This window comes from Giraffa tippelskirchi, chromosome 3 (assembly GCF_054371585.1).
Source record: "Giraffa tippelskirchi isolate mGirTip1 chromosome 3, T2T-mGirTip1v1.2.pri, whole genome shotgun sequence".
Lineage (NCBI taxonomy): Eukaryota > Metazoa > Chordata > Mammalia > Artiodactyla > Giraffidae > Giraffa > Giraffa tippelskirchi.
The window spans coordinates 87018407-87035735 of record NC_137277.1 but is presented as its reverse complement, the minus strand read 5'-3'; the positions used below and the strand labels follow the sequence as shown (position 1 = coordinate 87035735).

The following is a 17329-nucleotide window of genomic DNA, read 5'->3' as shown; positions in this document are numbered from 1 at the left end:
TAATTGCTACTGTATTGGATTTGGGTTTGCTTGTTTATCAAGTATACGTCATAATGGTGAGCTTCCACTAGGGGGCGAAAAATGTCTGGTTGTTTCTGTAATGTCAGCAGCCCATTGAGATGGTAACCTATATCCACAAATTCATTAGAGGGTGATAAAATGATCATATTCTATTTCTATCATTCCTTCTTCATTTACTAGCCTAAATCTATCAAGTAAAGGTTTCTCTCATCAACAATTTGATTGTCCTGAGGTATAATTAATACAGGGAAGTCAGAATAAAATCTTGATTCTTTTTTTTTTTTCAGAAAAATGACTAGGTTCCCAGAATTCACCAAAGATGAAACTTATTGGTTTTAGTGTACTTCATTTCATTGCAGTTATTCATCTTGATGCTTGAATTGTCCCTATTGTAGCCTAGGGGAGTCTCTTCATATTGGCTTTTGAATCCTTTTGTCATGACACCAGTAGTTTTTCATAGTGTCCTGATTTTCTAACAAGGTATTCCAAGCTTGTCATAATCATTTCCTGCCCCAATTAATTAGCTGTTTCCCCAAGAGAACTTAGTTGCTTTTGGTTGGAAGTTGTATTTAGAGACTGCAGTCTGGGTGCCAGAATAGATCAGTGAAACTGGGTTCATCATTATTCCTAGGCCTTTCCAGTAGATGGAACTAGGAAATATTTTTTAATAGAAAATGCATCATGCATTTATACTTCTAATTCAAATTTAGGTTTGCATATGTTTTACTTAACTTCTCATATTTTATAATTCTTTTATGTTGAAAATCTTGGCTTCTAAAGAACACAATTACTTATTTGTTTTATCTTATTACATATATAATAGCTTAGAATAGCTATATCAATATTATTATTAGCAATATGACTGCTGGAAAAATTCAAGTTTGCAGTTCTTTTGTATTAGGATACATTTCAATCAAATTATTATTTTTAAAATACTTTTAAATAGTTCTCTGTGTAGTTAAGTCACCCACTCAATCCACAATTGGGTTTATTAATTTCATTTATTTTCACAGTTATTTTAATCATGTAAAACATTTACATGATTCCAAAGTCAAATATCTAAGTAACTTTAGAAATGTCTGTCTTCTATTACGATTCTCTCCTTTCATCCCTTCCATCTCTCTGGGACAATTTTTCAAATTAGATTTTGGTTTATCTTCCACTTAAACTGATAAATTTGGAACTTAAAAAAATTACCATGTACCTTGAGTCACAAGCATTCCCATTTTATTTCGACAGGACTTGTCCCATTCTTCCTTTTTTGCATTTGATTTGCCCAAAGTGAGGATGATGGCAGTAACAACACAGTGACAGTTTGCATAAGTATGGTTCTGGTCAGCAGTCGAAAATGCCAAGATGTTTCAAACTTCTTTTTATGTTTGTTACAGTCACAAGGTAGATCTGAAATCATTTCATACTCTCTGCTGATATATCCTTTGTTTTTTGAGACTCAAGATGGTTGCAGTAGAGAAACAGGAGCATCAGAACTCATATACCTTCAGTGAGAAAGGACCATATATTTGCTAAATCCTGGAAAAAGTAAGCATTGGGGGAAATTATTTAGTCCATTACTCTGGGCCTGCAATTAATGCGTTTTAGGTAACTATTATCATGATCAACACCAAAAATACACTTGTGATAGAGCTTTATACGTGGGGGCCATGAAAATGCACCTTGTAGGTCTGTAACTACAGGGAGTATAATTGACTTGGGCAGGGGACAGACGGCAACTGATATGCTCTGCAATCCTTTGCAGTGTTTTCAAAAAAATAACATCTTCACTGAGATGGAATTTACATACCATAAAACTCATGCTTTTAAAGTATACAATTCCTTAAAATAATAGAAATAAAATAATAAAAAATAATTAAAAACCCAGCAGTTTTTTATTATGTGCATAAAGATGTATAACCATCACCATTATCTGATTCCATAACATTTTAATTACTCCAAAAGGAAGACCTGTCCCTATCAGCAGTCACTCTTCATTCTTCACTCCCTCCAGCTATGGCAAGCACTAACGTACTCTTTGTCTCCGTGGATCTGCCTGGTCTTAACAAGACCTCAGCCCCCGGAACCACTGTTCTACTTTCTGTCTCTGTGATTTTGACTACCCTAGGTGCCTCATATAACTGTAATCATACATGATTTGTCTTTTCGTGACTGGCTTATTTCATTTAGCATGATGCCCTCCAAGTTCCTCATCTGTAGCATATGACAGAATCTCCTTCTTTTTAAGGGTGAATAATAATTATTCCACTTTATGTATGTATACATACACATACACACACACAGTTGTCCCTCTGTTTCCATGGGGCATTGGTTTGAAGACAGCTTCCCACCTTTTATGGAGGTTCAAGTCCCTTTAATATATGATCAGAAGTTGATTGAATCCATGGACATGGAATCCATGGATACAGAAGACTAATTGTATATTGACTGTAAAAACTCCACCTATAGGTAGACTCGCACATTTCAAACCTGTGTTGTTCAACAGTCAGCTATATATGTGTATATATATGTATGTATGTGTGTTCATCACCGAGGATAAAAAAGCAAGGTCTTGTGATCACATGTTGGGTCACAGTATGGCATGGAGGAAGAGTTGTTCCCCTATATAAAGGAAAAGGTTCAGGGTAGATAAAACCATATATGTCCACTACCATGGGTATCTCAAAAGTCTCAAAGTTAGGAAGGACACATGGGCCTCACGCAAAAGAAGAACCAGGAACCCAAAAAGAACCAGGAACTAAAGAAGCTGTGTTCTTCACAGAGTCCCGTGGCCTCTTGTCTGCTTCGTGTGTCTCTGCTTCATCCTTTACTCATTCTGCCGTGTGGCTTTCTCTGCTTTTCTGTGAGGACTACAGGTGGCTGTCCCACAGCTTCTGTGTCCAATTGAAACACTTTGTGGTGTTGAAGAATACTGAAAGACAGTAATCTTTTGCCTTTCTTGTAAATTTTATATTACTAATTATAATTATGATGCTTTACTTGTATCTTGGGCTTCCCTGGTAGCTTCCCTCGTAGAGAATCTCCCAGCCAATGCAGAAGATGTGGGTTTGATCCCTGGGTCAGAAGATTCCCTGGAGAAGGAAATGGCAACCCACTCCAGTATTCTTGCCTGGGAAATTCCATGGACAGAAGGGCCTGGCGGGATACAATCCATGGGGTTGCAAAAGAGTCAGACACAACTTAGTGACTAAACAACAACAACTATCTTAGCCAAATAAGCCATGTGTATTATTTTTAAAGGTTCAGGAATATGTAACATTTGGATTTGGAATAGATCTAAAGCAAAACATGGCCTTTACTGAGAGTCTGTATATATCATTCCAGTTAAAATGTTTAGTAAGTGAAGAATATTAAAACAAACAAACAAAAAACCAGAGACTGATGATCATCTCTTAGTATCTGCTCAAAATTTCTGGAATCATATTTTGGACCAAATGTCATCCTCTACTTCAGTAATTATGTATAACAAGCAATGGAGTCAGATAGTAAAGACATGCCTAAAGAGGCCCACTCTTTGGAAGGCTATAGGTCTCAGGGATGGGGGCGATATATTGAGCAGATATCCACAAACTATCTACTACACTGTAGGAAACCAACAGTTTCTGCTAAAGTGTGGCACAGACAACTAACTATCCGTTAAAAGTCATGGTCCCGTTTTCATAAAGTAGCGTTTGCTTTGAGGATCAGCTGCTCAGCACTACATTTCCCGACACTTCTTGCATCTAAGTGGGACCATATGATGAATGCTCACCAATGAAAAGTGGGCAGAAACAATGTATACCCTCCAGGCCTGGCTACCCCCACGCCTCTCCAGCCCCCACTTCATATATACTTCATGTCTGCTCTCCTACCAGCTGGAAGCAGAAGACTCCAAAAGTCTAGAGAGAGATGGGTGATCTATTATGTGAGGGCCAGCCAGGCAGTAAATATTTTGTTTTGAGAGTCATACAGTCTCTGTTAAAAGTGCTCAACTCTGGAATATACACAAATATCGAATCATTATGTTGTACATCTGAAACAAATATAATGTCATATGTCAATTATACCTCATTAAAAAATAATTGATAATTAAGTAAAATTAGAAACAAAACAAGGAAAAGGAAACTACTCACCTCATTGTAGTGCAAATGCAGCCACAGACAATACAACGAATGGGTGTGGCTGGATTTGGTTGTCAGGTCACATTTTAGCACTGCCTTTGTCATGTGATCTTGGCTCCACATATAAACTCTGGCCTCAGTTTCCTCACCTGGGAAATGAATAAGTTAAACTTGATCTCAAAATCTCTGATAACTCCATGATTCTACAACTTCAGTGCACCAACTATTATTTCCACTCAACTTCTAGCTAGGATGTAGTGTGTGTGTGTGTTTGTGCATTTTAAGAGATACATAAAATACAGATAACCTTCTTCACAGTATCTTATAGAAGTCAGAGAAAATTATCTCAAAAATATATAGCAATTAACTTTTTTTCCCCAAGTTTGAGGGAAAGTAAAGGAGAAAATTGTCAGAAGAAGAAAAGCATTAGGTACTTCTACAGTTTATAGAACTTAACAGATTAAATACAACAAGCAAGTTAGTGAATGAGTTCCAAGTGTACATTCTCATTGAACGAGACCACAGGGTGTTGGAACTTGATCACAGCCATCACACAAGAGGAAAATTGAAAGTCTTTCTTTGGGAACTTCACAGCATCATTTATTAAATAAGCACCCTGGGAGCTAAAGAACTGTTTAGCTCAACAGCAGCGAGACACATCAAGAAGAGACAAATGACGACATGAATCTTCCCAACAATTGAGCAGTTTGCTCAGTGGAGGAAAGTTAATGTGTTAAAAAAGAAACATCAGCTATAATGATAGTAATAATAACAAGTGAGATTTATATTTGTGTTCAGGAAGCAACCTACTTTCAAAAAGCTCTAAGCACATTAACCCTCTCAACCCCGCATTGGTGGAAACCTAGCAAGTACTATACTAGTATTCTTCTTAAACTGATGAAAAACCTGTAAAGGCACTTATTCACATTTATATCTGCCCAAGTCTCACTATACCCAGTAAGACATCAGGAGACATATTTTGTTGAAAATTGTATAGAAGTTATTCCACACCAAAAACAGTAGTAACTGATTCAGTATGACTAGCAATATAATAACAATAAAACTCATTTTTCAAACGTAAATTTTTGTATTCTTTTAACCTTCACAACAATGCAGTGAGGCTGAATTCATAATGTGAATCCCATGTGATAACTGAGGAAGTTAAGGCACAGGGAGATTCAGTGGCATGCCCCCCCTCACCACCTGGCCAGCAGCAAACTAATGCCAGAATCCAGGTCTCCTGACTCAGAAAATAATTCCATGTGTCGTTACTCATCATTAGTAAGCAGAAGTGAAATAGGACCAGTAATGTGTTTTCAGGATTGGCACCATAAATTGTATCTTCTAAAGCCCACGCTTCCTTATAATGACATTCGAGGAAAAGTTACCTAGGGTAACAGTGGTACTTAGTATTCATGGAAAGCAAGGCTAGGGGTGTAACTGAATGACTGAGGAGGTAAGAGGGTGCCCCTACTCATGTTTTCCTCCACCTCTGCCCAGGAACAGCCAAGCAATCTTTCAGTCCAACTCTGCAGGCACTAATCTCAACATAGGCAAGAAACACAGGCTAGTCTCTCAACTTGAATGCTCTTTCTTCTCCCAGCCTTCAGCTGTCATTTCCAACACTGCTTCCTTAGGGAAGCTTTCTCTGACCTCTGATCCTTTGTAACATGCTCTCCTTTCTCCTTCAGCACACTTAAGTTAGCTAGCAATTATATACTATTGTCATATATTATCATGTATATGTCATCTATGTCAGTTATACGATTATTGTCACTCTTCCCAGGTAAGGGGTTGAAAGTTCCATAAGAGCAGAAATCTTGTCTGTTTTTTGTTCTTCACCATATTTCTAGCACCTATCTGGCCATATAACAGGTACTCATCTACTGTCTGTTTGAATAAACCTGTGGATGGGTGAGTGGGTGTGTGGATAGATGGATGGAAGGAGGAGTGGATAAATAAGAGAATGAATGAAAGGGTGAATGGATGGAAATTAAAGTCCAGGATTAGAGTGGCCAGGTAAAAGGCAGGAAGCCCAGTTAAATCTGAATTCAAATAAACAGTGAAATCTTTTCAGTATAAGTATGTCCTACACAATATTCAGTTCATACCTAGACTAAAAAATCACTTATTGTTTTTCTGAAATTAAAATGTATTTATTTTTATTTGCTAAATGTAAATGTTGAAGCTGAAAGAAACTTTGAGATGAAAGTTCAAATAATTCATTTTAAAGGAAAAAGAAATCGGAACCAAGACATATGAGTTTCAAGAGTATTTTCTTTAATGGTAATTGTAAACATGACCTTAAAGTCTTTAAATTGTGAATTTCCTTTCCAGCTCTTCTAACTCCTTTAGGGCAGAGTCAAGAGATAAAGAGAGAGATAAGACACTGAGGCTCTAACAGTGCCTGAAGCAGTGCTTGAAATTTCAGTAATAGTAGCCAGTAAAGAGAAGGGAATGGCAAACCACTTCAGTATTCCTGCCTTGAGAACCCCATGAACAGTATGAAAAGGCAAAAAGATAGGACACTGAAAGATGAACTCCCCAGGTCGGTAGGTGCCCAAAATGCTACTAGAGATCAGAGGAGAAATAACTCCAAAAAGAATGAAGAGACAGAGTCAAAGCAAAAACAACACACAGTTGTGGATGTGACTGGTGATGGAAGCAATGTCCAATGCTGTAAAGAGCAATATTGCATAGGAACCTGGAATGTTAGGTCCATGAATCAAGGCAAATTGGAAGTGGTCAAACAGGAGATGGCAAGAGTGAATGTCGACATTTTAGGAATCAGTGAACTGAAATGGACTGGAATGGGTGAATTTAACTCAGATGACCATTATATCTACTAATGTGGGCAACAGTCCCTTAGAAGAAAGGAGTAGCCCTCATAGTCAACAAAAGAGTCTGAAATGCAGTACTTGGGTGCAATCTCAAATAAAAAGAATACTCTCAGTTTGCTTCCAAGGCAAACCATTCAATATCGCAGTAATCCAAGTCTATGCTCCATCCAGTAATGCTGAAGAAGCTGAAGTTGAACGGTTCTATGAAGACCTACAAGACCTTCTAGAATTAACACCCCAAAAAGATGTCCTTTTCATTATAGGGGACTGGAATGCAAAAGTAGGAAGTTAAGAAACAACTGGAGTAATAGACAAATTTGGCCTTGGAGTACAGAATGAAGCAGGGCAAAGGCTAATAGAGTTCTGCCAAGAGAATGCACCAGTCATAGCAAACACCCTCTTCCCACAACACAAGAGAAGACTCTATACATGGACATCCCATGATCAACACTGAAATCAGATTGATTATATTCTTTGCAGCCAAAGATGGAGAAGTTCTATACAGTTAGCAAAAATAAGACCGGGAGCGGACTGTGGCTCAGATTGTGAACTCCTTATTGCCAAATTCAGACTTAAATTGAAGAAAGTAGGGAAAACCACTAGACCATTCAGGTATGACCTAAACCAAATCCCTTATGATTATACAGTGGAAGTGACAAATAGATTTAAGGGACTAGACTGATAGACAGAGTGCCTGATCAACTATGGACAGAGGTTCATGACATTGTACAGGAGACAGGGATTAAGACCATCCCCAGGAAAAAGAAATGCAAAAAAGCAAAATGGTTGTCTGAGGAGACCTTACAAATAGCAGAGAAAAGAAGACAAGCCAAAGACAAAGGAGTAAAGGAAAGATATACCCATTTGAATGCAGAGTTCCAAAGAACAGCAAGGAGAGATAAGAGAGCCTTCCTCAATGATCAGTGCAAAGAAACAGAGGAAAACAATAGAATAGGAAAGACTAGAGATCTCTTCAAGACAATTAGAGATACCAAGGGAACATTTCATGCAAAGATGGGCTCAATAAAGGACAGAAATGGTATGGACCTGACAGAAGCAGAGGATATTAAGAAGAGGTGGCAAGAGTACACAGAAGAACTGTACAAAAAAGATATTCATGACCCAGATAATCACGATGGTGTGATCACTCACCTAGAGCCAGACATCCTGGAATGTGAAGTCAAGTGGGCCTTAGGAAGCATCACTAAAAACAAAGCGAGTGGAGGTGATGGAATTCCAGTTGAGCTATTTCAAATCCTGAAAGACGATGCTGTGAAAGTGCTGCCCTCAATACGCCAGCAAATCTGGAAAACTCAGCAGTGGCCACAGGACTGGAAAAGGTCAGTTTTCATTCCAATCCCAAAGAAAGGCAATGCCAAAGAATGCTCATACTACCGCACAATTGCACTCATCTCACACGCTAGTAAAGTAATGCTCATAATTCTCCAAGCCAGGCTTCAGCAATACATGAACCGTGAAATTCCAGATGTTCAAGCTGGTTTTAGAAAAGGCAGAGGAACCAGAGATCAAATTGCCAATATCCGCTGGATCATCGAAAAAGCAAGAGAGTTCCAGAAAAACATCTATTTCTGCTTTATTGACTATGCCAAAGCCTTTGACTGTGTGGATCACAACAAACTGTGGAAAATTCTGAAAGAGATGGGAATACAAGACCACCTGTCCTGTCTCTTGAAAAATCTGTATGCAGGTCAGGAAGCAACAGTTAGAACTGGACATGGAACAGCAGACTGGTTCCAAATAGGAAAAGGAGTACGTCAAGGCTGTATATTGTCACCCTGCTTATTTAACTTCTATGCAGAGTAAATCATGAGAAATGCTGTGCTGGAGGAAGCACAAGCTGGAATCAAGATTGCCAGGAGAAATATCAATAACCTCAGATATGCAGATGACACCACCCTTATGGCAGAAAGTGAAGAGGAACTAAGGAGCCTCTTGATGAAAGTGAAAGAGGAGAGTGAAAAAGTTGGCTTAAAGCTCAATATTCAGAAAACAAAGATCATGGCATCTGGTCCCATCACTTCATGGCAAATAGATGAGGAAACAGTGGAAACAGTGGCAGACTTTTAATTTTTTGGGTCTCCAAAATGACTGTAGATGGTGATTGCAGCCATGAAATTAAAAGATGCTTACTCCTTGGACAGAAAGTTATGACCAACCTAGACAGCATATTAAAAAGCAGAGACATTACTTTGCCAACAAAGGTCTGTGTAGTCAAGGCTATGGTTTTTCCAGTAGTCATGTATGGATGTGAGAGTTGGACTATAAAGAAAGCTGAGTGCCGAAGAATTGATGCTTTTGAACTGTGGTGTTGGAGAAGACTCTTGAGAGTCCCTTGGACTGCAAGGAGATCCAACCAGTCCATCCTAAAGGAGATCAGCCCTAGGTATTCATTGGAAGGACTGATGTTGAAGCTGAAACTCCAATACTTTGGCCACCTGATGTGACGAGTTGACTCATTGTAAAAAAACACTGATGCTGGGAAGGATTAGGGGCAGGAGGAGAAGGGGACGACAGAGGATGAGATGGTTGGATGACGTCACCAACTCAGTGGACATGAGTTTGAGTAATCTCCGAGAACTGGTGATGGACCGGGAGACCTGGCGTGCTGTGGTTCATGGGGTCGCAAAGAGTCAGACATGACTGAGCGACTGAACTGAACTGAGCCAGTAAATTCCCTTTATCATTTTTTGTTACAAAAAAAAAAAAAAAGCTGGTTTGAATGCTGTGTTTATCCCCTTTAACCCTGAGAGTCCTCACTGACATTATAAGCACTTTCACATTTTCTTATTCAGGTTGTTTGGCCAATCATCATAGTGCCATTTAAATGACAGAAGCTCATTAAATATCTATTCAATAAATCATAGTCTTGGTTTTGGTTTCCCTGGTTGCTCAGATGGTAAAGAATCCGCCTGCAATGCAGGAGACCTGAGTTCAACCCCTGGGTTGGGAAGATCGCCTGGAGAAGGGAATGGCTACCCACTCCAGTATTCTGGCCTGGAGAGTTCCATGGACAGAGGAGCCTGGCAGACTACAGTCTATAGGGTCTCAAAGAGTTGGACACGACTAAGCGACTTCCACTTTCACTTTTTTCAGCCTTGGTTTAGCTGATCACTTTCATTTTACCATTTAAACATTTTCCTTACCCAGACAATGGTTGGCTTTTGATTTGTTTTAAGAAAATCTAAATTTCTTTGCCTAAGCACAAAACACTAAATATATCATTTTAAAATGTAAAAGCCTAAAGTAAGGAAACCAGGAGTTAAATTGTATATCTGTACCACTTCCAGGGGATAGCTTATATGTAGAAGTAGCCAGATTAAAGAATTCTATTTTTCAAACCACTTCCATTTTTCTTCTCCGATTAGTCCCAATTTCTCAAAATAAGACACCAAGATATAGACCTCTGGGATAGCTATAGAAATAAAACAGGTATTTTAACATTAATAAATTCCTAGATAATATATTTCTAATACTAAGACCCCCTTTCTTATAATTTAGTAAATTTCTGTCTCAGGACAAAACCTTCAACTTTACAGAGGAGTGATTTCAGCACATTTGTTTATTCATACCTAGGTGCAAACATTTAGCCCCATGTCTGCTTAGCCAATTGAATGGCTAAGTTGGTGTTTCTCTTTCCTCTTCCTTTCCGTTAATTCTTCAAGGCACTCGTATTTCTGGGCGCAGATTCTATATTTTTTGTTCAAGCAGCAGACCTTCCATAGCAGAGCTTCTTAAACATTTGAGAGCCAGGATATAAGACATTTTATATTCCCTCTCATGTGACTATTGATTTCTGGTTTGGATATGGACCAACAGATACACCCAAGGATAGCCTTCTAAACCACATGGTTTTCAAACATGACTTTCTCATCCCACCAACCCCCACCTCAAACGAATTCATTCCTTTACATTGAATTCCAGATCATTTCATCATAGGTCGTTCTAAATCTTCTTCACATTAACTTTTAGGTGTTGAGGCAAGTTTCCTAGTAAAAGTAACACTGGAAAAAGTATTTTAAAAATATTATAATCCTTTAGATGGTTTTATCTTGATTTGTTTCCAAACTTGGAAGCTAATATTATTAAAATAAATTTTAACATCGTGATAACAAATATTCTTTTCATTCTAGCCAACATCATAACTATTTGAATATAATTGATGACTGTTATTTTTGAGGAACTTCAGTGGTTTTCCCAAAAATGTTCTTTAGCCCTCTTTCTCACGTCTCATGGTACATTTACCAGCCTTTTCTTTGACACTCAAAAAGGAAAGCTTTGAAATTGATTTCAGCTGTGAGTTCCTGTAACATTTACATTAAACATTCTGGGGTTCATTTGTTTGTTTTGGGTTTTGGTTTGTCTGGTCTTGGATTCTGAATTACCACTAAGCCTGCCTGGGTCTTAGGCTGCTAGCAGCTGTGGTAGAATCTGGTCACATCTCTTAGGGTCGTGGTTTGTATGAAGTCATTTGTGCCAAGAATTTCTGGAGTTCTCACACTTCCAATGCCATCCAGCAAAATTTTGCAAGCTTCCCCCTGTGATTGGAAACACATATCTGTTGCTTGATATCTACATTTTTCCAGACTTTTATTGGAGTATGGCTTTTGGTACTTTCTTCCTAAGCTGACATAGTCTCTTCATGAACTTTTGAGGTTGCTCTTCATCTCCAGCCTCTTTTCCTCAGATCTCAGGTTAGATCTTTTCCAGACTGAACGATTTTGATTTTAATTCATCCACATATCATATGGAAAGTGACATGAGGAATGAAATAAAATCTGAAACCAAGAGCCTGAAGGCTGATTTCCTAGAGAAGCAATAATATCTTTCAGAACTTAGCCCTTAAAAAGCAATGTCAGAGATATATCATTCTTTTTTTTCAAGATTAATCCTGCTCCAATGACCTGGGACTTAACTCTGTCTTCCAAAATTTTGTGGGATGAAGAATAGGGATGATGTCCACAGAAAATCTCAATTTAAATGTTGCTTCTAACACTTACTGGCTCTCTCAGCAAGGAGAAAAACATTATGTATGTTCTTTTAAAAGCTATGTTTTTGAAATTGCATCTTTTGATACCTGCTCTTGGTTGCTATTACTGACTAGGATGACCTATTTGCCAGTTCCAGCAAATGGCAGCAGTTTTCCTGGGCTGAGACCATTTCATAAGTTTATGGGGTAGAAAAGAAAAAAAAAAGCGATTAAGTTGAGGTGGGCTTGTAAAACAATGAATTAAAAATCTGAAGGAAGCAGAGAATGTAATAATTTCTTTGCCATGGTAGTTTCTCTTTGTTATAAATGTCCTTATTTTTAAATGAGTTTCCTTGGTGCTAAACCAATTAAATTAAGGCTATGCTTAAATAGTCTCTCTTAAGACCTATTTTAAAACAAAAAGTGAAGCTTGACTTGAAATTAACCTTTCTGAAATAAATATTTCTGACTTTATGCTGGGGGAGTACAAGAGTAAGTGACTGTCAAATGCGCATTTTCTCACAAAATGTACAACTGCTATTCTTCAAAATGTGAACAGAGATGATAAAGGCAACTTGGTTTCAAAACTACAAAAATTCAAGGTTTATGGTGGCTTTAGGTTTATTTTTAAGGGGGATGTAATAATTTCATCATCTGCCCCTTAGATATGTTTTATCCTTGGTATCAAATCTCTGTTGAGTTTCCGTTGTTAAATTTAAAGTTCACCATGAGACCAAGGTGACCAATCTGAGTCATTTTTGGCTCTTCAAAGCTGTCTAACCTTGTATGTATAATTTGAGAATTTTAGATTTGCTGCTACTGTTTTAAATTGCCATTACTAATTATATTTTGTGTGCTGTGCTTAGTCGCTTAGTCGTGTCCAACTCTTTGCGGCCCCATGGACTGTAGCCTGCCAGGCTCCTCTGTCCGTGGAATTCTCCAGGCAAGAATACTGGAGTGGGTTGCCATGCCCCCCTTCAGGGGATCCTCCGAACAGGGATTGAACCCGGGTCTCCAGCGTTGCAGGAGGATTCTTTACCATCTGAGCCACCAGGGCAGCCCAACTATATTTTCCATGATTGAAAATACTATGTCCTTTGAATGTTTTAAAATGCCATTGCAAAGCAGAGATACATGAGGGAACTATAACCAACCACCCCTCCCCCCCGGCAATCAGAGAGGTGTTTTAATAACAACCTTCAGGAGGGTGGTGGGGAGAGATGGACAGAAGAGAGTGTGTGCAAAGGTGGAAACTTTATCAATGACACTGATAAATTCTGACTTCTAACTGCAGCCAAGACATGCATTAGCTTCTTTAAAAATTCTAATTTAATGTTATTTAAAAACATTTATTGATCTAATGATGTAGCCACATTCTTTGCAAAAGACAAGACATAGTGATGATTTATAATACAAAGCAGATAACAGAGTGATTGTGAATGATCAGCAACTCAGGATAAATCACTGACTGGATGCATAGGTCAAGTTAGAAAATGTTGACCTGGAACCAAAATTGAGTGTACCAGAATGTACCAGAATGGTACTGGGGAGCCCAAGAAGAAACCTCTGCTCTCATACAAGATGGCAGTTCAGTGAGATCTCTGAGTTGATGCTGGAAAAACCGCTGAAGGCAGAAATGGAAAATAGTGCACTGACCTGAGTGGTTTCTTGGGTCTGTTTGTCAGTTTGTTGAATGGTGTTTGCCTGGAGTGGCCTTTTGTGCCAGTATCTATAGGGCCTTCGTGTTATACTCATGTAGATTCTAGACTGTAATGTTTGAGCTCTGGGATTACAGATTGTACTGTTGCTCTTGTTGCTGGTGAATTTAAGGTTCTTGCTTCATTGTAAAAGAACGTGGAGATGGAGCAACAGATAAGAAGTGGATTTATTTAGAGAGAAGCACATTCCACAGAGTAAGAAGATGTAGGAAGCAGGGTACCCCAGGGATTCAACAGCAAATACTTGTGGACATTGTCTTTAGAGCATTGGCAGCAAAGCAATTCTTCTATAATGGCAGGGTCTCATTTTATTTGGCTGTCCCCCTGAAAATGTTGACAATTTAGTATCTTTTTCTCCCTCCCTCTCCTCAAGTACCTCCAGTACAATATTGAACTGGCAGTAATGATAATAGTGGGCATCCTTGTCTTATCCTTGACTTTAAAGAGAATGACTTTCACAATGCAAATTTAATGTTCACTATGTAATTGGAAAAGTGAATATGTAATGTTCACTCTATGTAATATGTTCACCTTTCATGAGAGTAAAAGTTTCTTCCTGCTCCTGATTTGCCAAGCATTGTTTAAAATCAAAAATTCTTCTCACTGCATATCAAATTCTTTTTCTACATTGACTGAAATGTTTATGTGCTTTTTCTTCTTTTTTTGTTGATATTATAATGATAATAAAACTATGTTAAACTACCTCTTATTTTCTGAAATAAACCTAACCTCATCATGGTTTATTATTTCTTCATACACTGCTGGATTTAGGCTGGCAATATTTTCAGTTCAGTTCAGTTCAGTTGCTCAGTCGTGTCCGACTCTTTGCGACCCTGTGAGCTGCAGCACGCCACGCCTCCCTGTCAAACACTAACTCCCGGAGTCCACCCAAACTCATGTCCATCGAGTCCGTGATGCCATCCAACCATCTCATCCTCTGTCGTCCCCTTCTCCTCCTGCCCTCAATCTTACCCAGCATCAGGGTCTTTTCAAATGAGTCAGCTGTTCCCATCAGGTGGCCAAAGTATTGGAGTTTCAGCTTCAACATCAGTCCTTCCAATGAACACCCAGGGCTGATCTCCTTTCGGATGGAGTGATTGGATCTCCTTGCAGTCCAAGGGACTCTCAAGAGTCTTCTCCAACACCACAGTTCAAAAGCATCAATTCTTCGGCACTCAGCTTTCTTTATAGTCCAACTCTCACATCCATACATGACCACTGGAAAAACCATAGCCTTGACTAGATGGACGTTTGTTGGCAAAGTAATGTCTCTGCTTTTTAATTTGCTGTCTAGGTTGGTCATAACTTTCCGTCCAAGGAGCAAGCATCTTTTAATTTCATGGCTGCAATCACCATCTACAGTCATTTTGGAGACCCAAAAAATAAAGTCTGCCACTGTTTCCACTGTTTCCTCATCTATTTGCCATGAAGTGATGGGACCGAATGCCATGATCTTTGTTTTCTGAATATTGAGCTTGAAGCCAACTTTTTCACTCTCCTCTTTCACTTTCATCAAGAGGCTCTTTAGTTCCTCTTCACTTTCTGCCATAAGGGTGGTGTCATCTGCATATCTGAGGTTATTGATATTTCTCCTGGCAATCTTGATTCCAGCTTGTGCTTCCTCCAGCCCAGCATTTCTCATGATGTACTCCGCATAGAAGTTAAATAAGCAGGGTGACAATATACAGCCTTGATGGACTCCTTTTCCTATTTGGAACCAGTCTGCTGTTCCATGTCTAGTTCTAACTGTTGCTTCCTGACCTGCATACAGATTTTTCAAGAGGCAGGTCAGGTGGTCTGGTATTCCCATCTCTTTCAGAATTTTCCACAGTTTATTGTGATCCACACAGTCAAAGGCTTTGGCATAGTCAATAAAGCAGAAATAGATGTTTTTCTGGAACTCTCTTGCTTTTTCGATGATCCAGTGGACGTTGGCAATTTGATCTCTGGTTCCTCTGCCTTTTCTAAAACCAGCTTGAACATCTGGAAGTTCACAGTTCACGTATTGCTGAACTCTGGCTTGGAGAATTGTGAGCATTACTTTACTAGCGTGTGAGATGAGTGCAATTGTGCGGTAGTATGAGCATTCTTTGGCAATGCCTTTCTTAGGGACTGGAATGAAAACTGACCTTTTCCAGTCCTGTGGCCACTGCTGAGTTTTCCAGATTTGCTGGCATATTGAGGGCAGCACTTTCACAGCATCGTCTTTCAGGATTTGAAATAGCTCAACTGGAATTCCATCACCTCCACTAGCTTTGTTTGTAGTGATGCTTCCTAAGGCCCACTTGACTTCACATTCCAGGATATCTGGCTCTAGATGAGTGATCACATCATTGTGATTAACTGGGTCGTGAAGATCTTTTTTGTACAGTTCTTCTGTGTATTCTTGCCACCTCTTCTGAATATCCTCTGCTTCCGTCAGATCCATACCATTTCTGTCCTTTATTGAACCCATCTTTGCATGAAATGTTCCCTTGGTATCTCTAATTGTCTTGAAGAGATCTCTAGTCTTTCCCATTCTATTGTTTTCCGCTGTTTCTTTGCATTGATCGCTGAAAAAGGCTTTCTTATCTCTCCTTGTTTTTCTTTGGAACTCAGCTTTCAAATGGGTATATCTTTCCTTTTCTCCTTTGTTTTTCACTTCTCTTCTTTTCTCAGCTATTTGTAAGGCCTCCTCAGACAACCATTTTGCTTTTTTGCATTTCTTTTTCCTGGGGATGGTCTTAATCCCTGTCTCCTGTACAATGTCATGAACCTCTGTCCATAGTTCATCAGGCACTCTATCAGATCTAGTCCCTTAAATCTAATTCTCACTTCCACTGTATAATCGTTAGGGATTTGATTTACGTAATACCTGAATGGTTTAGTGGTTTTCCCCACTTTCTTCAATTTCTCCTGTGGTGCAGGAGTGGCTAGCGGCAGAGAGGAGATATCCCACGTCCAAGGTCAGGAGTGGTGGCCGTGAGGACATACCCACTGTCCAAGGTAAGGAGCAGTGGCTTCGCTTTCCTGGAGCAGCCGTGAAGAGATACCCCACGTCCAAGGTAAGAGAAACCCAAGTAAGACGGTAGACGCTGAGAGAAGGCATCAGAGGGCAGACAGACTGAAAGCACAATCACAGAAAACTAGCCGATCTGATCACATGGACCACCTGTTTGTATATCTATGTGCACGAGAAAAATGTCCTATAAATTTTCTTTTTGTACTTGCCTGGTTTTGGTATAAAGGCTATATACTAGCTTTATAAAATGAGTTTGTGTTCTCCATTTTTCTATTCTCTAGAGGTGTCTGAGACTGGAAATCTCTTCCTTGAATGCTTGTCCCGTTTGTCTCTGAGCTTCTTGATTCCTCTCATCTCCTCAGTCTTCCTTCTCTCTTTACTTGCTCCCTCCTGCTATAGTCACTTTTTTCTTCCTTAAAGGGTTTCCTTGACTTAAAAGAAGCAAAGAAATTGGGCTGAAACCCAAGTATCAAGGTATTTTAACTGATGTTAAATATTACCAAGTATAACATTTCTTTGTGTTCAGTGTGACCAATTAGTACTGCCTAGATGTGAAAAAAAAATCTTGCAGTCATTTAAAATAATACTGATTGTTAAATGAGAATTTCAATCCCCTGTTGATAACTACCTATTTTGAAATTTTTTGAAAC

General features: G+C 38.9%; 1 long non-coding RNA gene across 1 annotated transcript in view; it reads right to left on the bottom strand.

Moving 5' to 3' along the window:
• Nucleotides 1-1003: 1003 nt before the first annotated feature.
• The window catches only part of LOC145541416 (uncharacterized), a 38974-nt gene continuing 22648 nt past the window's right edge, over nucleotides 1004-17329 (bottom strand). The window contains exons 3-5 of the long non-coding RNA XR_014078994.1: nucleotides 4146-4282; nucleotides 3013-3168; nucleotides 1004-1551 (exon numbers count right to left, since the gene is read on the bottom strand). This is a non-coding gene — a long non-coding RNA (uncharacterized LOC145541416). The remainder of the gene's footprint in view (nucleotides 1552-3012; nucleotides 3169-4145; nucleotides 4283-17329) is intronic.